Here is a 22,422-nt window from a genome sequence, read left to right on the forward strand (position 1 = left end):
TAGTCCCTGGGGCCTGCCAGAGGCTAGGGCAGGTGCTCGTGGCATGAACATGTTGGTGGATGGATGTGTGAGTGAATCCTGAGCTCTGGCTTTCCATGGCCACCTTACCTCCCTCAGCAGCCTATCAAACATAGCTCACTGGAAGCAGTCTGCATTTCAGACTCTTTTCTGAAGAAAAGGGGCTGGCTTTCCAGAAGGAGGAGCCAGTCACTTTCCTGGGAGTGGCCGAGCTTTCTCACAAGCCCTAGTGTATGCAACTCTGCCATGATTTTACTTGGGAATATAAAAATTCAAATTGCTAAATATTTTCCTGGCCCCACTAGGTGGGAAGGCTATCCAGAAGCACTGGCAGGTGGAAAACAGAAATAAGGTAAAAGCAGGTTTTCACCTTTACTGTAGTCGCACTGGAGCTGTGTGCATTCAACAGTTCCAGGTGGCATAGACTTTGGAAGACAAAAACACTCTATTTTTAGAAAAGCCCTTCATATTACAATGGCGTTTGTGAAGTGACAGTTTCACAAACTACAGGGATTAGTATAAGTAGTCTGAGACACAGCACCGTGCTATTACACCTAAACACACACCCTTCAAGGGCCCAGTGGTGAAGGACATGCAAAAACGGATCCGGCAGCTACAGGCATGTGTGTGAAGCTGTGTTATGGAAATGTGATGGACCTGAATTTTCCCTTTGGCTGTGTGTCTAAAGTGACACATTTTGTGTGTGTCTGCTTGTGTCACCAACACCTGGAAATAAAATCTGGTCAGATGGAGTGCGATGGTCCTGGCCAGGTGAACGTGCCACTGCGCAGGTCTGTTAAGAGCCAGGTTTCTTAGCCATGCGGTGCATTAGAATTTCCTAAGGAGCCTTCAAAAACCCTCATGCTCAGGACGCAGCCCAGATCCATTCCCTCAGAACCTTCAGGATGAGACCTAGATATTACTACTTTTTGAAGCTCCCCAGGTGATTACAACAGAAAGCCAAGTTTGAGATTCTCTGTGTAAGGGTTTTTGAGATTCAAAGGAGTGGCTTGCAATAAGGATTTCATGACTCCAAACAGAAATCAAGGCCTTATTGCCAGTACAGTTTATTATACAAAAGGAGAAAAAGAGCAAGTGACACTGGTTGAATACTTGCTATCAGAGGCAGTGACAGAGTAGTAGCTAAGAGCACTGACTCTGAGACCAGACTTTTTAGCATCAAAACATGGTTTTACTACTCACCAGCTGTGTGACCTTTGGCAACTTGCTTAAATTCTCTGTGCTGTATTTCTGCCCTGTTTCAAAGCAGAAGTATAGCCCCCATGTATTCCTATATCTACCCCACATCATGCATCGAGGAAGTTCAGGAGCTGGTAAGAGGCCTGACTCAAGAGTGTCATGAGGGCTTCCCTGGTGGTGCAAGTGGTTGAGAGTCCGCCTGCCGATGCAGGGGACACGGGTTCGTGCCCCAGTCTGGGAGGATCCCACATGCCGCGGAGCGGCTGCGCCCGTGAGCCATGGCCGCTGAGCCTGCGCGTCTGGAGCCTGTGCGCCGCAACGGGAGAGGCCACAACAGTGAGAAGCCCACGTACCGCAAAAAAAAAAAAAAAAAAGAGTGTCATGAGCCTTAATGGGCCCAAATGCATGAGAACAAAAATCAGGACACATGGATGAGAAGTTCAAGTACTCTCATGGGAACTACCTGGGAAATCGGAGACATGGGATCTTGTACCAGAATAAAGTTCTGATCAGACTAGAATGATTGCCTGTGCTGAACGCCTGAAATGCATGGAGGCCCAGGGACAAAGTAATTACATGAAGCCATAAAATAGGGTTTTATGGGGAAATGCAACCAATTTGTGACTGTGCAATCTGTACATATAAGCTTCGCACATAGAAGCTTCCCTCTGTGCCCTCTCTAGCTCTTAGAATGGTTCTTTATACGATAAATATGATGAGTCCAAATTCTACGGTTCAGGTCAACGTAAATCTCTCCTAATGGCCATTGAATTTCTATTAAGCTGGACTCCTGGCAACCAGTACACTTAACTGAAGGTAAACACAGAGCTTCATGAGCAGGCAGGCAGAGACCAGTGGGGAAGGTGCTCCCCTACACCTCTGCTCCTGGGAGGCTACCAAGATCCTGGCTGCTGCAGAAAGGTAGTCTGTGCAGATTCTGATTTCTAGGGCTGTCTCTTTCACCTGGAGAAACTTCTGACTAGTGAACATAAAGTGGAGGAGAAAGTGACTCCACTGAAAAGAGGGAGGAGGAAGGGGCATGTGCTAACGTGACTGTGTGTGTGCATGCGACTGGGGGTGACTGGGTAAGAGACATGTAAGTAGCCATCCACAACTGTCCCAGCACATTCACAGGGGCATCGGACTAAAAAGAAAGGGCACGCTATAAGGCTGAATGAAAAGAAGTAATCAGAGACCTAAATTGAATCCCAGCTTATAAATTGTGTGATCTTGAGTCTGCTATGCAATCTCTCTGAGCCTCATCTGTAAAGTGAAGATGCAATCATAGTACCTGCCTCCTAGGATGACTGCAAGAATTAAATGAGATGACATTCGTTACAGAACTCAACAGAGTGCCTGGCCCCCAGATATTCGATATTCAATTGTACCTAGCATATCAATATAGCTATTATTCTCTTCACAGTAATTTGACTATTTAATTTTTTTCCCTTTGTTATTCTTTATTTTTCACAGCCATCATATTGTTTGGTTATCACTATAGAAGCAAGTGGGCAATACTCATCATTTCTAATACACAGATGAAGAAACTGAGGCTCAGAGAGTCTCAGAACCAGGATTCAAACCCAGCTATCATTGTGTGCCAGCAGTGCGCTATGTCTCCCTTCCCCTTCCTTTTTCCCACTTTTCCTCTGTTTTACCTTGACCTCTCTCTACAGGAATTCAACCTTGGAAAGACTCGAACGTCTAAGAACTTTGTTTCCATTTAGACTTTCGGGGAAAAAAAAATGACTTCAGGTCATCTTTTTCTCCTTTAGGAGACAATGCTCCTAACAAGTAACAGCTTACGATAAAGACAGGATGCAGTTCACTGTAAGAAATGGTTTATTTTCTAAACCATTATCACATATTGAATACTTACTGTGTGCCTGGCGATTTACCAGGATTACCTCATTTAAGACCTGTGACGTAGGTCCTCATGTATTAGAGAGCTGCAGATTGTTGGTCCTGTATTCTCTCTAGCTCTTCCTTTCGGTAGCAGCATTTCCTTTTTCCTCTGGAGGCCACACTATTCCCAGCCATGTGATGCATGTGGAGTTGATGTATCCTTAGCTCCAAAAGGTCATGGGACCCAGACCTGGCCAATCAGAACATCATGTTTCCCTAGTCATGGTGACTGATTGAGAGATGGGCATCTGGCCCAAAGAGAATGATTTACAATGAGATGCTTGCTGAGATTGCTCAGGGAGGCACAAGCATTTGTTCTCTCCCTCTGGACATTATTAACCTTGGAAGATATATGTGTAAATGGAGCTGCTGGCTGCAGCCACAGGGAGCTTGAGAATGGAGTCTACAGGGAGGAACACAGAGCCAAGAGATGGGGAGCAAATGGGTTCAGATGAACTCATTTGAATTCCTAGATTCGACTCTGCCTGAGGCTAGCCCTACCTCAGAGCTTTTGGAGTCAAGATATTCCTATGTATGTATATATGTATGTTCGTATGTATGTATGTATATATTTTGCCAGATTAATGTGGGTATTCTGACTCAACCAGAGATTCTTACCTATTGAATTTATTACTTTTACTTTGCACACGAAGAAATTGAGGCTCAAAGAGAATAAGCAACTGAATTAAGTCCACACTGCTCAGAAGCTGCACAGAAAGGCTTCAAACCCAGGTCTTCCCAACTCCGGAGCCTATACTCAATCTTTTTGCCATCCTATCTCCTTTCCTAAAGAGAAAAAGGATTTGCTGTGCTCTACAGATCACTGAGAGAGTCAAGATACCAGATACTGGTGCCCTTAATGCCAGCTTGCTCTCAGAAAGGTGGCTTATATTCTTCCCAGGAGTGGTCAGATGATCTGAAATCTGTAGTTATAAAGACAGCTAACTCTTAATATTAATAGCCTTGGTGATTTGGGTGGATTCAAACTTGGTCTGTAAACAGATATTTAATAAAATCCAAATATAAATTTATGAATCTGTAATGAGAAAGAAGCTAATAAGCAGAATGTCAACATGACCACCACGTTCTTTCCTAGTCAATGAGCAATTGGGAAATCAAGCACTTGTATGTTTGGCCTGGAGAAAATGAGGGCAAGGAGAGTTGGATGATGTGCCCGCTGAGTGGCACCTGGCTCAGTGTTCCTCAGCGTGAGTGCTGGTGGATACTACCTGCATTAGAACCAGCCCAGTAGACTCTTAACAAGGCAGATTCCTGTGCTACACCCTGAATCTACTGAACCTGAATCTCCGGGATGGGGCCCAGGAATCTGTACTTTCAACAAACTTTACCACACTTTGAGAATCTCCACAACTGTAACAGCAATGGCAGGGGCAGAGAGCACAGCAGGAGACCCTCTCCCCTGGACAGCATGTGAATGGATGCAACCCATCCCAAATATGGGCCAGAAGCTAAATGTAAATTAAGTACATATGGAGTCTTGTCCTGCTTTTGTCAGTAATCCTTCATCACGCCCCTCCTCCGGATTGGACCCGTGTGGAATTAAGCATGAACAGTTCAAAGTAATATAATTAATTATCTTCAGCTTCAAACAGTATCACCAATAAATCTAAATCTGTTTCTTGATACCCACCAGAAGGAGATTATAAAATCGTAGCAGTGGGTATGTGACTTGGTCCTACTGATCTAATTGATTACTTGGGTAAAAACTTCAGAAAAATCATTTTTTATTAAGTCTCAGTAAACTGCAAGGTTGGATGCCAAGTGTTTTAAAGCAACTGAATAACATAAACTCTGAAAAATCTTCTCTGAGTTATTTCAAGGGAAAGAACGTTTATAGAAAGAAGAGATTTTTAGCACAACTACGTGTATGTAGGAGAAACTATAACTATAAACGCTGCTGGAAATACAGCTTTACTAAACTGAGAAAAGTCAAGTCAATAAATAAGCTTTAATGACCTACTAGGTACCTACACCTATAGGAAGGGCACAGGGCTGCATCGTGGGAATGAGGCCGACTGCTCTCTGTCTTTCCTCTTAGAAGAGGGCTACCTCCAGCAGGACAGCATAAAGAGCTCCACTGACCTGTTCCCCAGTGAAACTGGTGGAAATGATTAAAAACAATTTAAAGTCTCTGGAAATAGTCCTATGTATAAACAGCAGAGGAAGAAACATATGTTCAAGAAAACCTAGAAAACTTTGTTAAGAAAGACTAGAGTTCATGGTATCTGAGCAAAAACCTTCTTTCCTTCCCCACCTCCTAGCTCAACAAGGCCGAGGCTCCACTCCTGACTGCTGCCCTCAAGAACACAGGGCGCCCTCTCCTGCCAGCTCCCAGTTAGAGGGCTTCTTCCCAGAGGGAGCAAGGCTTCAGCGTTTCTCATCATGCCCCAAGCTACTTGTTGCTGATGCTAAGTCCCAGTTGAATCCAGTCGAGAGATGGGGATGCCCTTCTTCCACCCAGGCCCCATTTGTGGAATGCAGGTTCTACCTTGGGCACAGCATGCTGAGAATACTGATGCCCTCAACACTCTTGCTGGCTCATGGCATCGTGGTTCCATGGCAGGAGAGGCAGGCTGGGAGGACCTCAGGCTACTAGCCTCTCCTCTCCGCACCCACACACAATAAGCACTCAGGTCCTAGAGCAGAAGTGTCACTCAGAGAGCAGCTCGTCATTGTCCCCACCTCTAGCTCCAGAGCCCTGGCTAGGTGATTATGCCTGAGAGGGAGAAGCAGACTATAAAACAGATACCTCCTAATATCTTTGCAAAGGAACTCACTTCATTTGCAACAGAGAGTGAAGAAGTTCAAAGGTGCTCTCAAGAGGAGAGGAGGTTGTGATGAGAGGAAACTTGGGAGGAGATCTGTGGATTTAATGAAGATACAGCCTGGACTTTAGGCTGGCTAGTTGGTAGCAGAAAATCATGGAATAAAAGAGCTGAGAGCAGCCCCCCGTCCTCTACCGCAGCCCCCACCTGGGGTCAGAGCAAACATCAAACACCAACCTCAGAAACTATGTCCTTCCGCGGAGCCACAATTTTTTTTTTTTTTTTTTAAGAAGATGTTGGGGGTAGGAGTTTTTTTATTAATTAATTTATTTATTTTTGCTGTGTTGCATCTTCGTTTCTGTGTGAGGGCCCTCTCCAGTTGTGGCAAGCGGGGGCCACTCTTCATCGCGGTGCGCGGGCCCCTCACCATCGCGGCCTCTTGTTGCGGAGCACAGGCTCCAGACGCGCAGGCTCAGCAGTCGTGGCTCACGGGCCTAGTTGCTCCGCAGCATGTGGGATCCTCCCAGACCAGAGCTCGAACCCGTGTCCCCTGCATTAGCAGGCAGACTCTCAACCACTGCGCCACCAGGGAAGCCCCTGCGGAGCCACAATTTGACTGGATTCGTTTGTAGAGCAACTTATGCCCAGGGCATTGTTGAAAACAATGGAGCAGTCAATGGCATGTACACGTGGATGTGATCAGGGAAAGGAAGAAAGAGAGCCCTGCCCAAACCACTGTCATCCCAGCGTGACTGGGCTCACCCAAAGCTGCGCTTCCCTCAGGAGCAACACCAGAGGCTTCACACACTGTGGATGGGAAAGGGAGCGGGGAGCAGACACCACTACAGTGATCCAGCCAGCCACTAAAATATATACCAGCAAATAACGGTTAACAAGCCCTGGAGGAGGGAGACCAGTGCCCAGAGTTGCTACATTGGTGGAGAAAAAAGCAACAACACAAACAACCTGTGAGAGAACACATGTCAGATTTATCAGAAGAAGACTTTAAAATAGCCATTCCAAATCTGTTCACAGAACTAAAGGAAATCATGATTAAAGAAGTGAAGGGAGATATAATGACACTGTCACATCAAATAGAGAATGTCAATAAAGAAATATAAATTATGAGAAAAGAACCAAGTGGAAATTCTGGAGTGGAAAAGTACAATAACTGAAATTTTTAAAAAAATCACTAGAGGGGTGCAACAGTAGATTTTAACTGGCAGAAAAAAATTAGCAAACTTGAAGATGGAGCAGCAGAAGTTGTGTAAGCCAAAGAACAGTGAAAAAAGAATGAAAAACAGTAGACAGAGGGGCCTCCCTGGTGGCGCAGTGGTTGAGAGTCTGCCTGCCGATGCAGGGGACACGGGTTTGTGCCCTGGTCTGGGAAGATCCCACATGCCGCGGAGCGGCTGGGCCAGTGAGCCATGGCCGCTGAGCCTGTGCGTCCAGAGCCTGTGCTCCACAACGGGAGAGGCCACAACAGTGAGAGGCCTGTGTACCGGAAAACAAAAACAAAAACACAAAAAACAGTAGACAGAGCCTCAGAGAAATGTGAGACACCATCAAGTGCATCAGCAAACACATAAAAGGAGTAAAAGAAGGAGAGGGGAGAGAGAGGATCAGAAAAAATATTCAAAATACAATGGTGAAAACTTCCCAAATTTTTTGAAAAACAATAATCTACATATCCAGGAAGCTCAATGAACTACAAGTATGATAAAAAACAGAGATCCACAAAAAGACATATCACAGTGTCTGAAATTCTGAAAATCAAAGACAAGGAGAATATCCTGAAAACAGCGAGAAAAATGACTTAGCACTTACAAAAATAACACAATAATATGAATAGCTGACTTGTCAGCAGAAACAATGGAGACCAGAGATAGTGGACAGCATTTAAAATTCTCAGTAAAAAATCATCAACCAAGAATCCTATATCCAGTAAAGCTATCTTTCAAAAATGAGGTGAAATAAAGACTCTCCAAGATAACAAAAACTGACAGAATTGTTGCTAGTAGGACCACCTGATAAGAAATAACTAAAGGAAGTTCTCCAGGCCGTAGGGAAGTGACCCCAGATGGTAATTCAAATCCACATGATAAAACAAAGAACACTGGTAAAGGTATAAAAACCAGTATAAATGTATATTTTCTCATTTTTTCTGACAGCTGTTTTAAAAAGCAACTATATAATAATATGTAAATATCATAATGTTGGGCCTATAACATATAGAAATGTAACATACGTGTATTACACTTGCCAATAATAGCACAAAGGTGGTGGGTAGAAGCAAAACTGTTGGGATAAGGAAATTACTGCAGATGGTAAAGCAATAATTTTAATAATGTATTACTAGGTTTGTAACACTGATAGATGTAATATGTATAACAATAATACCACAAAAGGAGGGGAAGGGAATAGAGCTTTATAGGAGTAACATTTATATACATCACTGGAATTAAGCTAATATAAATTTGATACTGATTTTTATGAGTTTAGATATATATGATAAACCCTTGAGTAACCTCTAAAAACATAACTAAAAATATACATGCAAAGAACATAAAACAAATTAAAATGTTATTTTTTAGTTTATAATGTGATAGTGATAAGACCTTAAAACTTAAAAACAGGTGAGGAGTAACATCAATTTAAAATTTTAGGGGGTCTGCTCTAGACAGGGGGGAGAGGCTGGGGCTCCTCTTAACATGGTTGAGTTTCTCCCAAGAAGACCGGATTCTGAATGTGTAGTATTTTCAAAGCTCCTCCAAATACCATCCTTTCATCTTGTGCTACGAAACAGTCTTATTTTTATGTAAAAAATGCCAAGTGGGAGACTGACTTAAAAATACTTTTAAGTAATTTAGTAAACATAGTTTTATTCACATCTTATTTGACTTTAAACATATAATAGGCAGATGCTGTATTTATCTAGTAATTGGTATGATCATCTTAACCTCTCCAACCTTTGAGAGATTTTAGGTTTATTGGATGATGATTATCTTTCTTTTTTTCTAAAATTGGATTTTTTACCACCTTGGCATCAGCAGAAAGTTCATAACTTTGAGGACACTGACGAAAGCTAAGTGTCTACTTGGATCCTGCTCTAATATGCATTAATATTTTTGAAAGATTGAGAACTGCATAATTAACTGACTATATTTAGTACCAAAGAGTTGCTACTGACATCTGTATTGTAGTTTTTAAAAAGCCTCTCTGATAATTCATAGAGGCAAATGCATCACTTTTCTAAAAATCTAATCATTTAGAGAAACTATTAAAATTAAGGGATAGAAACTACATGCAGAAATTAAAACAAAGTACTGGGGAAAATCAAATAAGACTTAAAAGATGTGTCAAAAGAAATGCAGTCCTGAACAGGAAGTCACTATGTTATAAAGATATCAGCTCTTTACATTATTTTATAATCTTACTGTAATCAGCCCCATCCCCCCCCCAAAAAAACAGCTAATAGGATTTGGGGGACATTTAAACATGATTAAACATGATTTTAAAACCCATACATAAAAAAGAAATCAGTGAGAGTAACAAAAAAAGTTTGCAAAGTAATAGTGAAGTTGGACTTGTGTTGCCAGATAACAAAATATATTAAAGAGTTACAGGACTTCCCTGGTGGTGCAGTGGTTAAGAATTCGCCTGCCAATGCAGGGGACACAGGTTCGAGACCTGGTCCGGGAAGATCCCACATGGCGCGGAGCAACTAAGCCTGTGCGCCACAACTATTGAGCCTGTGCTCTAGAGCCCGCGAGCCACAGCTACTGAGACCGTGTGCCACAACTACTGAAGTCCGCATGCCTAGAGCCCGTGCTCTGCAACAAGGGAAGCCACCACGATGAGAAGCCCGCACACCACAACGAAAGAGTAGCTCCCGCTCGCCGCAACTAGAGAAAGCCCGCACCCAGCAACGAAGACCCAACGCAGCCAAAAATAAACAAACAAATAAATAAATAAATAAATTTTAAAAAGTTACAATTACTAAAGTAGTATGAACTAGTATAAGAGGAGAACAGATAGATATTCACAAAAAAGACCAGGAAACTATCCAACAGGCCTGGGTGTAATATAAATATAGATAAGGATACTATGAATCATAGGGGAAGTTTTGTCATTTTCAATAGTGTTAAGATTTCCCTGCATTCTTTGAAAACTTGATCTTTATTTCATATTATTCACCAAAATGTACATTAAAGAATTAATATAAAAAACAAAACCGAGGGCTTCCCTGGTGGCGCAGTGGTTGAGAGTCTGCCTGCCGATGCAGGGGAAACGGGTTCGTGCCCCGGTCTGGGAAGATCCCACATGCCGTGGAGCGGCTGGGCCCGTGAGCCATGGCCGCTGAGCCTGTGCATCCAGAGCCTGTGCTCCGCAACGGGAGAGGCCACAACAGTGAGAGGCCCACATACCGCAAAAAAATAAAAATAAATAAATAAAACCGAGAAATAACTAGGGCAAAATATAGATGAATATCTGTTCTCTGTGCAAGAAAATACTAAGCACAAAATCAAATAAAGAAAGCAGGAAAAAAAGATTCATAGGTCAAATACAGAAAATTTTAAAACTTCAATATGTTGAAAAGTGTGAAAGTAGGAACAATATTTGTAACACATACAACAGAGGGTTAATACTTAAAGTTTAAAGAAAATTTAGTAAATCAATATGAAGGCAATACATTTGTAGGAAAATGGCAACAGACATAACAGATGGTTCACAAAAGAAGCAACATAAGTGGCCAAGTTATAAAAAGAAAAGCTCAAGTTCCCTGTAATCAAGAAAATGAACATTAAACCAACTGTATATCATTTTTGCAGGTAGGATGTTTTTCATTGCAAATTACAGAAAACCTGAATAAATGTAGCTCAGAAAATTAGAACGTTTAGTACCTCATACAAGAGTCTGGTCTAGACGCGGTCCCTGGTGGTTAATTTGGTGCCTCACCACACTGTCAAGGACTCACTTTTCTCATCTTCCCCTCTGTCATCCTCTGCACACTGTCTCTTGTCCTCTATGTATGCGCCCTTATGGTCACTCTCTGGGTGCAGAAGCTCTTTCCAGACATCCTCTTCCACTTCAAGAACTGGAAAAATGTACAGTTTTCCTTCCTGTGTCTCTTTTAATCAAAGAGGAAAACATTTCCTAGATGCCCTCAAGCAGATGTCCCTTCAGTTCTACTGACCAGGACTGTGTGAAGTGCCCATGACTAACTTAGTCGCTAGAAAGGGATATGGAATTCACCACCACTGGCTTAAACTAGCTAAGATTTATCCCCTGAGTCTGAATTAAATCTTATAGGCTGCTAGTAGAGTATAAACTGATGCCAACTTCCCAGGCAAAACATCAAAAGCATTAGAACTACATATGCCCATTAACCCACAATTCTACTTCTTCCAGAAGAAATGCTCTTAGACGGGCTCATAGATGTAGCTAGAAGGCTGCTCATCACTTAGGTGTTTCTAAGAATAAAAAAAAATCAGAAACAAGTCACATGTACAAAAATAAGACGTAGGTTAAAGAACTAAGGATGTCATTACAAGGTGGAGTACTCTGGAACCATCAAAATTATGTTTCATATCTAACTATTTATATGGACATATACTCATGTTCTATTCAGTGGGGAAATGATGCTAAAATATTATCCCATCTTCTTAATATATATGTAAAAGTCTGGAAGGATATATACCAATATCTTAACAATGATGTGAGTATAATAAATGTAACTTTTTTACTGTACTTGGGAGGAATTTCCAACATTTGCTATAACAAATGTTATTTTTATAATTAAAATGGAGATAACTTTAAAAAGGAAAAATATTTAATATTGTTACATTCTTTCCTTTCACAGATGAGATGAAGGATCTGATAACTACATTAGCCTGGAATGTTTGCCTCAGTGCAGAAGAGGTGGGTTTGGCTCAGAGCTGCCTTGTTCCTGGCGCCAGGAGGTGCCTGTAGGGGGCCAGAATTCCAGCAGAGGGCCCTGTGCCTAATAGAGAGGATGACTCAGGCTCCTTCTGCCTGGGGTGCACCATTGTTTCCTCAGCTGATTCTCTCTCCCTTGTTCAGGTCTTAAAATGAAATAGGAAAGTGGCTTTGCCTTATTTTTAAGTGGAAATGTAACTAGGCACACACACATAGCTTATTCTGAGAACCAGCTGGAAGCAACAGAAAGGAGCTGAGGGAAAGAATCTACAGCGGTGTCTAGCAATTTTGCTTTATCATTAAACACTACAAACCTCTGCCCTTCTTTCACCCTCCTTTCTGCGTGAAGTTCAGAGCCAATATTTCATTAACTGCAGAATCTCTCTATTTGGGAGAGTTTCAGTCACAACCACAAGGAGAGCTTACAACTACTGCCCACTTACTTTGTGCCACCTTGCTAAATTCTTTGCACATTTTATTGCATTTAGTACAGATGACTAGCTTGGGAAGGTGATGCTATTTTTATGCTCTTTTCACTGAACAGGAAGCTGGTAACTGTTCTTTTCTTTTGGTAACTTTTTTCAGGTCACAGGGCTAGTAAGTAGCAGAGGTCAGACTGTATCCTTATCTGTCAGGCTCTGAAGCAGAAATTGTCCACCTCTTTACCATGTTGCTCTTTAAACTGAAGGAGAAGGGATTTAAGGTCATGATATGAAGCTGAAGAGCAGGGTCAGAGAAGGTATCTGTGACCTATATACCTCCCAGGGAAGTGTGCATGAGAGCTGGCTGTGAAAGATGGAGCCTTTATGTTAGGGATAAGAGGAGTGTGTTCAAGAGTGTGCACGTGTGTGTGTGTGTGTGTGTGTATGAGCACTGGGCCTGTTTCACGTGGGTGAGGTACTCAAGTGTTTTATTTGTCCTTGGATCTTAGAAGGAGAAGCAAATTAAACTGCAACTACATTTCTCAAATTCTATGGACAATTTCTCATTTTAAGCATCCATTCTGCAACTCTTGGCCCTTGATTCAGAGTTGTGAGCTGTGACCCTATAATCAAGGGTTTTCCCATGTGCTCCTCTAAACACACACACACACACACACACACACACTCTCACACACTCTTACACATGCTCACTCACAAACCAGGACTTGTCACTTTAAATCATTTGGGCCCAGGAAGGGTGAATTTATAAGCCTTAATGAGGTCTGAACATGGGTGGGCTCTCTCTGATCTCCAGGGCCCATTATCTTATGGTAGAAGTTTCCTTCATAGGTTTTCATTTTAAATGCTAAGCCTAGAGGCAAGTTAAGAATGAAAGTCACCATGACCACCATCCATACAACAGCTTTTGTGAAACACCTACTATAATACAGAAACAGAAATGATGTAAGAATGACCTTCTCATACATTTTCTCTTTCTCTCTCTGTAGATACATATATAAGTGTATATATATATATATATATATATATATCTCCTTATATATTGTATTTTTATATTCTCATATATTATATATATAATACATATGACCTTCCTATATATTATATATCTCTGAACTTCTGAGTGTCTTTGTATGACTATTAACTTAGTGTTCTACAAGTATGATTTGCAGTAATGTCTTTCCAGATTTCCTGAAAAAAATCTGGAAACTGGTCTAGGTAGCATTTCTAGGTGAGCCATAATAAACCTTTATATTTTAAGACGGAGGAGTTTTCGTTCATTGTCTCATGGTAGTTATTTGGGGGCTAAATCCTTAATTATCATGACTTTACTATTAGAAGACCTTGTTCTAACCATTGTCAGACGTCCACACACACTTAGCATCTCCCGAGATCACTGTGTCCTACTGGGCAACAGTTTCTGTTGTGAAGAAGCAACTGTCTATCATTGCTGTTACATTTACTTTACTTTCAGTCCTGAAAGCCAACAAAATATGTTAAGATATTATATTCCCAACTTCATCCCACAACTTATTAATTTTTTAATAAAGAAAAAGTTTGGAAAAGCAGTTTACTAAAGAGGAAGAGCCAATAAATGTGTGAAAAGAATCAAAGATATGCAAATTAAAAGAAGATTGATATACTATTTCCATCTTTCAAGTTGGCAAGTTTTTTAAATGACTATACCACAGTTAACAATGGTTAGGAGAAACCAGAATTCACCGGACAGGAGTATAAACTGATCTGGTATCTCTGATGGAAATTTGACAAGATGCAACAAAAGCCCTAAAATATGTGTATATCCTAGAACCCCAAACTTCTGCATCTAGAAGTTTTTATAAGAACATAATAGCAATATGTACACATATATATGTTTCAAGATCTTCATCAAAGTGTCACTTAGAATATTTTAAAAATGGAAATAAATTTCAAACAGTCATGAAGTCAACTTTTGACACCATACAGCTATTAATTAGGTAGAATAGAATATTCACAATATTTCACTCAGTGAAAAAAAAGGGCTACAAAATATTCTGTATGTTATCATCCCATTTGATTTTATGTAATACTGTGTGTGTGTAAATAGAGGGTGGTAAGGGCGGAGAAACAGGTTGGAAGAACAGATGCCAGAATATTACCTAAGGCTTTCTCCACGTAATGGTCTTAGAAGTGATTTAAGAATTGGCTGAGGAAAGTTGTAAGACCAAAATATTATTTAGTGGTGCAATTTTCTGTATTAAAATAACCAGTTGTTCAGTGACTTTAGTGATCCACTCAATGCTTTTTGGAAAGCTGATATTTAGTTTCCTGCAATTGTAAATCCGGATACAGGTTCACACAAGTCCTGACGTCAGGGTCTCAGTCAATAATAGTATTAAGACTGGCCAGCCCCTTCACTGAAGTCCTTTGTAGTAATAACAGCTACGGAGGGATGAATACTTAACATATCCTGGATTCAATGCTACTGGTATATATATATATATATATGTATATATATATATATATATATATATATATATATATATATATATAAATTCATATTATCCTTTCACTAACCCTCTGATCTAGGGATAATCAATCCCCATATTCTGAAAACCCCAAGCTTAAGAGAGGTTAGGAGGCCTGCCCAGGTCACATATTCAGTGGGTACCAGAGCAGGCATTAAAATCCAGCTCTGCGGCTCTATACCCTTATATATAACCTATCTGTAACACAGCCTCCCATCCACAAGTCCACTGTCGGACCGCAAGGAAACTTCAGGGCAATCATCTCATTAGCCCTTCAACTCTATTACTCTCCCAAAGCACGCTAGCTTCCTGCTCTTCTTCTGGCCAACTGAAAGTTAACTGAATACTAGAGATAATCTAACAAATACCTAGTGAACAAAGAAGAAAAGTGATACATTTGCCAAAATTCTTCAGGTATGTGTTTATAAAAACGTGTATTGGAAATAGGAAAGAGGCCCAAAGAAGCTAATGTGTTTTGCATAAAGATCATATTCCTGTACCTCAGAGCAAAGCAAATATTGGTTTATACACTGCCTAGAGAGCCTTCGGGGGAGAAATTAGCATGAAAACCATTTGCTTCCTAAATACAAAGCTTAACCCACAAAATATGGCTGAAATAAAGATGGCACAGTGAAATAAATCTGACAGAAAACATCTCTGAGATGTCTTGGGAGAAACAGAGGAAACCTAGAAGAGTTGGTCAAACTGTCCAGTAATCTGGTGTGTGGTCCCCTGAGGCCTGCTGCTTTGCTCTTCACTTTGCTGGCTTGCCCTGCAGTGAGCTCTTACTGAACCAGACAGGGGCAAACCATGATCTGGGCAGGCTGCCTACAGAGCCAAGGCATGTCACCAGGAGGAAAAAGGAATACACGCTAGACCTAAAAACAGCTTGGCAAGACCAAAACGCTGATCATTCTCAAGGGCCCTTTGGCATTCACAAAACTTGATCCTGCCCCCAGGACCTAGTTTTGTTTTTGTTTGGTTTTTTTTTTTTTTTTGCGGTACACGGGCCTTTCACTGTTGTGGCCTCTCCCATTGCGGAGCACAGGCTCCGGACACGCAGGCTGAGCGGCCATAGCTCACGGGCCCAGCCGCTCCGCGGCATGTGGGATCTTCCCGGACCGGGGCACGAACCCATGTCCCCTGCATCGGCAGGCAGACTCTCCACCACTGCGCCACCAGGGAAGCCCCCAGGACCTAGTTTGAAACAATATAAGAAGAGCAGTTCTCTAGCATGTGCCCCCTGGCAGATCTATAATTGCTCACTGTCCTGAAGTTCAGTCATGTTATGCTTGTACCAGAACAACCAGTCCAAAGCTAAGAAGGCCTTGAGCCCTAGTATTTCTCTGAATGGGCTACAGGTCTGGATCAGGTAAGGGAGTGGAGGTGGGAGGTGGGCTGGGAGCCAGAATCCTGGCCAAACTCTGTGAGGACCCCCAGCCTTGAAAATCCCTTTGGTCTTTCATCGCTTTGTCTTTTACACCAGCACCTCACACCACTACGGGCTGGCATTGTTGTCCTCATCCTACATTCAGCCAAGAGGAAAAGCAGGTAAGATGAAGGGATAGAATTTCCCAGCTCCTGCTCAAATCCATTGTCCACCAGGGAGCAAATGTAGCCCGCTGACCACAGACTTGGCAAAGAGATGCAGACTAAGAACTGTTGTTCTGCATCCGTCTCTAACAACCCTGGGAAGAATTCCCAAACAGCATCATTTATAAAAGAACCAGCAAATGACCTTTTCCTGACATAGCCCACAGCTTGTCACAAAATCCATACGTGCTATTCCAAAAATCACTTTAATTTTATACGTTTTATATGTTTTCCTCTTTAATGACGCTATTTGGATAATTTAGATTTTAGAAATATAAGTGCTTTAAATACTCTAAGATAGCTTTATGTGTATGTTTCTGTGGCTGCTGTTAAAATTATGCTGTGCTCATCTTTATGGCTTTAAAACACCTTTACTCTACTATGCTACTGATCAACATGTTCCCAGGAAGCAATCTGAATTACACCAAGAAAAACTGGATTGGAATTTAGCAAACTTCAACTCATTTTTCTTATGGATTGTGAAGGAAATATAAAATAAGTATTCTATAAGACTTTTGTAGAAAGAATTGATTTTCAATTAGTCAGAAAACAGGAGAAAATAAGGGTGCTTTCCTCAGAGTGCAAAGGATCAACCAAGTAAGCAAATGAAGCTCTAATTAAGCTTCACAAGATGTTTACTCTAAGACCTAGTTTTTTCATCCGTAAAATGAGAATAATAGCTGCTGCCGCATGGAGATCAAATTTTAAAAGAGGTACCTAGCCTTTCAAGCACTTCTTAAAGGCTCACCAGCATCACCATCATCAATCATCACCATCATTATTGCCATTTTTCATTTCAAGCGTATGTACTTACAGACAACACCGAATCAAGGAAGATGGGAATGGTGTGCTACGGGAAGTCGGGTGGTTAGAGGGTTAGGACCATGAGGCAAGACCCATATTCTGTAGGTAGACTGATGGATCTTTTGATCACATATAGTACATCGAACCTCAGAGAGGTGTTTTGTAAACAGGTACATCTAGTCACATGAAGGTCTCGATAAAGTCATGGTCTGCTCATCAAACTCACGGGTCTCTACCTGAAATACACCTATCTCTCAGGTAGTACACTGATTGGTACTAGGAAGCCAGCTAAGTGGCTGAGTTGGTCCCTCTAGCCACCATCTGTCCGTATCTCTGGATGCAGGAAGTCGTGAGGGCCATATTTTCACTGGGTACAGATGGAGCCTACTCTAAAAGACACAATTTATAAACAGGCACCCAAGTCCCTTGAAACTCTGCTTATTGCTATGTTGTGATCCAAGTTACTTCCCCTTGAAGAAAAGCCTTAGTCCTCTCACACATAGATTCCTATGGACTTTTTTCATTTGCCATTCATTCATCTACCACTTTATTGAGTTTTCTCTTTGTGTAAGGTAGCGAGCTAATTGTTGGACCTATGGACTTACAGGGATCAAGGAATAGTGTCAAGGAGTCACTTGGGGGAGCAGGAGACACTTCATTACACTATCCCTTGGGGTTGTGGGGTACCCACTTTCAGAATCATCGGTCCCTCTTATGCCTATAACCACAGGCAGCTCCTTATGAATGTCCCAGGCCTGAATCCTGCATCCCTCCATTCTATGAGGTCAGATGAGGGTTAGCTATTCTTATAAGGTAGGCTTTTTAACTTCTCAAAAAGTGGAATGTACAGGTGGCTATGGTACCCACTTATTGGGAATTGAGAGTTTTTTGCAGGCAAGGCTTTGAAGGCCTATCGGTGCACACAAAGTGACTCACTGCAGTGGTCAAATAAAGAAGAGCTGCATATAGCTTCCTGCCTCTGGATGTGTGGTGATACGTACACTTAAGAGATGGGATCAGGGTGCTGGTATGAGAAGGCGAATTGATAACGATGGCATTAAGAGCTTCATCGTCCTTGCATGAACCGTTTATGGTCATCCTTTGGAAAGAATGATAAAGTTTGCCCTTTGCAAGGCTAATTTTTGGCATAAAAATATCACACAGCTTGTGGAGCTGGAACTGGAGAGCGATTCTTGAAAGGGAAAGATTTTTAAGGAGGTGAAGTGAAATCAGAGGCTTACATTCACTCTGACATGGGGGCTGTCTGAACACCCAATCCTTGCTTGGCAAGAACATCCCTGGTGAGTCACCTTGTGAGTGCGCTGATTAACGCCTCTCAGTTGCAGCAGATGAAGGATACACGTCACCATATGAGTTAAGTCACTCAGAGCTCATGAAAATAATCCTTTTGAGAGACTAGAGAACTAAAGAGGGCAATTAAACAGGCAGGCACAACAGCACCGAAGTCCTATGTGTTTGAGAAAGTCACCTTGCTGGGGTTCTTAGTCATAAATTACTTTTTATAAACCCAGTCCTTTTCTTTGCCAGAAGAATGGCCAGCATAACTCAGAAATGGCCTCATGTAAGAAAGCATAATCACCAGGTAAAGCATACAGAGCCCTTAGCATGAGGCATCTGCTACATTGCAGGGAGTGGTGGTCTTATCATTATCATTTCTATTTCACATGTGGGTCAATCATGAAAACAGAGCCTCTACAACTATTATGAGAATAAAGGATTTAGTGGAAGAATCATTGTTCATACAAATGGTGATATAGGAAAATTAAAACCTTGAAGTAGGCGTCAGAGAATCAGAGTCACAAGCCACATGCACCTGACACACTGGTGAAGGCGGACAGGTCAGAGCTTGTAGGAAAACATGAGAAGCTGTGCGCACCTGGCTGTCAACAAAGGGCTACAAAGGGGAAGTTCTTGGAGAGGGCTGGGAAACTCCTGCTCTGTAGAATCAGCTGCCCCTTAGGAATTCACCTGCAGCCGGTGACCAACCATGTGGGAGTGCACCTGAGGCTGCTGTTGGGTGGCAGAAAGAGATGAACTGCACGAGCAACAGGAAGAGAGCAGGGGCTGGCTGAGGCTTCCCAGGCACCTGGGCATCATTCGTCATCGTGCCTGACTGCTCCCCCTCTGAGAGGACAGCCTCTGCTTCACTTCCACTTCCCAAATCTCATATAAGTTTCTCTGGTGGCCCTAACTCAGGACCACATGGCGAAGGAAGTCCCGGGAAATGTTCCCTGCCTTACACAGGAGAGGCAGTGCCAAGTTAATTAATAGAACAATGTCTGTCTTAGAGTTTCAATGACACACATGGGCTCTGGAATGAGACTTCCGAACACGGCTCTACCACTTACCAGCTCTGCCAGCTAGACACGTTTCTTAACTTGGTGAAACTTCAGCTCTTCATTATGGAAAATGGAGGTTATAGAATTGATTTCAAAAGGCTGTTGGGAGGATGAAAAGAAATAAGACAGGTCAAGGGCTTTGCTCGGGAAAATGATAACAACAGCGATAATAATAGTAAAAGTAGTATTATACCGTTTGCCTTGTAACAGCAAAGGGTGTTAAGTCCAGTGTGGCCTTCTCCACTCAGTACTCTAGAAACTGGCCAGGACTGTACTTATTGGCAGCTAGAGCAGTCTGGTGCACTCCATATTCACTCTTCGACAAGATGCCATGCTCTGTAGGAGAATATATTTTATCCTATTCTTTTAAGCATGAGCCCTAGCCACTAAATTGCATGAGGAAATGTGCTTGGATGCCAAGAAATTCCTTTGGGCTAGCTGTGTGCTCAGAGTGACCTACGGAGAAAGTGGGGATGACTCTCAAAATGACTTGAGAGATGCCACAGAGAGGCTGACTCACTGTCAAGCTAGACCTGAGGAAACTGTCTGTTTTTAACATTGTGGGTTACTTCTGATGATGTCTAGTCAATTCAATTCTCTTCAATCCAACACCCATGTCTGAACACTTATTCTGTGTGTGTGTGTGTGTGTGTGTGTGTGTGTGTGTGTTCAGTAAGCTAGGTTTCCATTTATTAGGCGACTATTAAGTGCCAGGCACTATGTTAGGTATTAGCCGTTTGATTAGATGTCATAAATAGAAACTAGAATTTAAAGTTATTTCAATGAAAGGGATACATAAGATGTAGTTCTTTCCCTCAGGAAGCTCATAATCTACCATATTGGGCCAGGAGGTAGAGGGAAAACATATCATGTAGATTATGAGAAGTATTTTATAAGTGGTACAAACACTCTGCCATGAGCCCTGGACGAAGGAAGTGCACACATTCAAGTGTCAGCCCATGTGTTACCTTCTCAAAAAGGCTTCTGTCCAAACTAAGGCAGTCCACCTCCCTTTGTCACAATACTCTTTTCTTCCCAGCCGTTACTACAATTGGTGATTTTAAAAACCTTTACTTTCTTTACTCTTGTCTCTTTCAACTGGAAGATAAAATTCCACAAGATGACAGAATTTATCTATTTTGTTTGACACTAGTTCTTCAGGGACTAAGACAGTGCTTCTCACTTAAGAAATGTTCAATAATATCTGTTAAATAAACGAACATTTAATTGATAGGATCAGAGACTTTGTAAAAGAAGTGGCATCATTCAAAATGTTTCCTAAAAAAGGAAGGATTTCAACAAGTAGGGTTTGGAGTTAGAGTAGAGGGGTCGTCCTGGCAGAAAGGAGCAGAGGTGGATGCCTCAGTTCTCAAGGGAACGGGAAAGTCGGATACGCACATGTCCTGGGGAATGAATGTATGTGTTAGTTTAAAGAAAATGTCACCAAAGTGGGCTATGGTTGAAAGGATAGCTGAGTTTCATGTCAGGAACTCACTAGCCCTGTAGACAGATTCATTCTCTTTGGGGGACTCACACAGGAGCCCAGAAGGTACCAAGCTGCCACATGAGGTACATGAGCTCCCTGATGGGAACAAACTGTTCCAGCTAGAATGCAACAATTCACTCCCTGCCTGTGGCAGAGGCTGTAACTCCTCACTGAATAGCCAGTAACTAAACATCTATTTTTTGGGGGGGTGTCATATGAATTAAGAATGGGAGTGCTTTCCCTTTGGTACCTCTCTCTGTCATCTATCTGAACAGTCAGAAGCAAAAGACTCCAAGATGGTGCAACAGCAGGATGGAAGAGGCCTTGGTCCTTGAGCCACTGCCTGTAGAAAAATCACTCAGGAAGTCCCCCATCCACATCAGACTGATGTGAGAGACAAACCTTTGTTGTTGTAAGGCTAAGACGTGGGGGGGGGGGATATTATTCTACTGCAGCATGGATGAGACTAGCCACCCTGATGAAGACACTCTTTTTAAAAAAAGACTTTTACCCTTTGTTTCTTTTTTGGGGTGTTGGGGGAGACAGGAGCTCAGCTTTGATTGAATCTTCATATATACTATAATCATAATGTGCAGCCACTTAAACAATTTAGCCAATCAAACTAATGACCCTGCTTTAAACCTACTGTTCCCATTCAAACTTGGCACATTACAATATAATATTAGTAATATACAGTATTGATTTGATCACAATTTCCCATAACAGTAGAGTCAGTAGACCTCTATTTAGGAAGTGAAGCTTAAAACACTTGCTATTTTAAGGATTACAGAATCTGATTTGGGTAAGAACTGTCATATTTCTCCACATTTTTAACTACCTCCACTTCCTCCTCTGATGTCTATATTGACCGTTATTTCAGTTTCTGGTTAATATAAACAATTCCCAACTGAATTATGAAGTTAGATGGGAGAAGAGAGGTGAGAAGTCAAGTACAGCAGGAATTTGTGTAAAATTCAGGGACCCTGCTACTCCAGGGGGCATTGCCCACTAGAATGCTATGTGGAAAATACATCCTAGAGGACAGTTCTCAAGACGGCTTGCATGGAGTGTTCCAGGATGTGCTGAACACAGAGAACCATGCCTCTCACAGTTGTACAGTCTGGTGGCAATGTGAGGAATGTAGCAATAAGCCAAAGCCCATAATGAATTATAAATGCCAACCCCCTCAAATATGAATGGATCAAATTAGAACTTGGTCTCTGAGCAGAATAAGCATTTATTCAGAGAAAGACAGAGGCTGATTAATGCACCTGATGGAGTATCATCTTCTGAAGATGGAATAACATCTGACCTCAGACCCTCTGGCTCATTTGAGTTGTGTGCCTTTGCATTTCCATTTAACATGATTTTCAAATAATTGATGAG

General features: G+C 41.9%; 1 protein-coding gene across 5 annotated transcripts in view; it reads right to left on the minus strand.

The window, feature by feature from the left end:
• The window catches only part of LOC309805790 (uncharacterized protein), a 460,110-nt gene that overhangs the window by 17,259 nt on the left and 420,429 nt on the right, over positions 1–22,422 (minus strand). For 3 of the 5 annotated variants that reach the window (XR_014294305.1, XR_014294306.1, XR_014294307.1), the window contains one exon: positions 19,560–19,649. The exons of the other annotated variants lie outside the window; for them this stretch is intronic. The gene's annotated coding sequence lies outside the window, so the exon portion shown is untranslated. The remainder of the gene's footprint in view (positions 1–19,559; positions 19,650–22,422) is intronic. 5 annotated transcript variants of the gene reach the window in all.

The sequence above is a fragment of the Mesoplodon mirus genome (genome assembly GCF_964341445.2).
Source record: "Mesoplodon mirus genome assembly, chromosome: 5".
NCBI classification, from domain to species: domain Eukaryota; kingdom Metazoa; phylum Chordata; class Mammalia; order Artiodactyla; family Ziphiidae; genus Mesoplodon; species Mesoplodon mirus.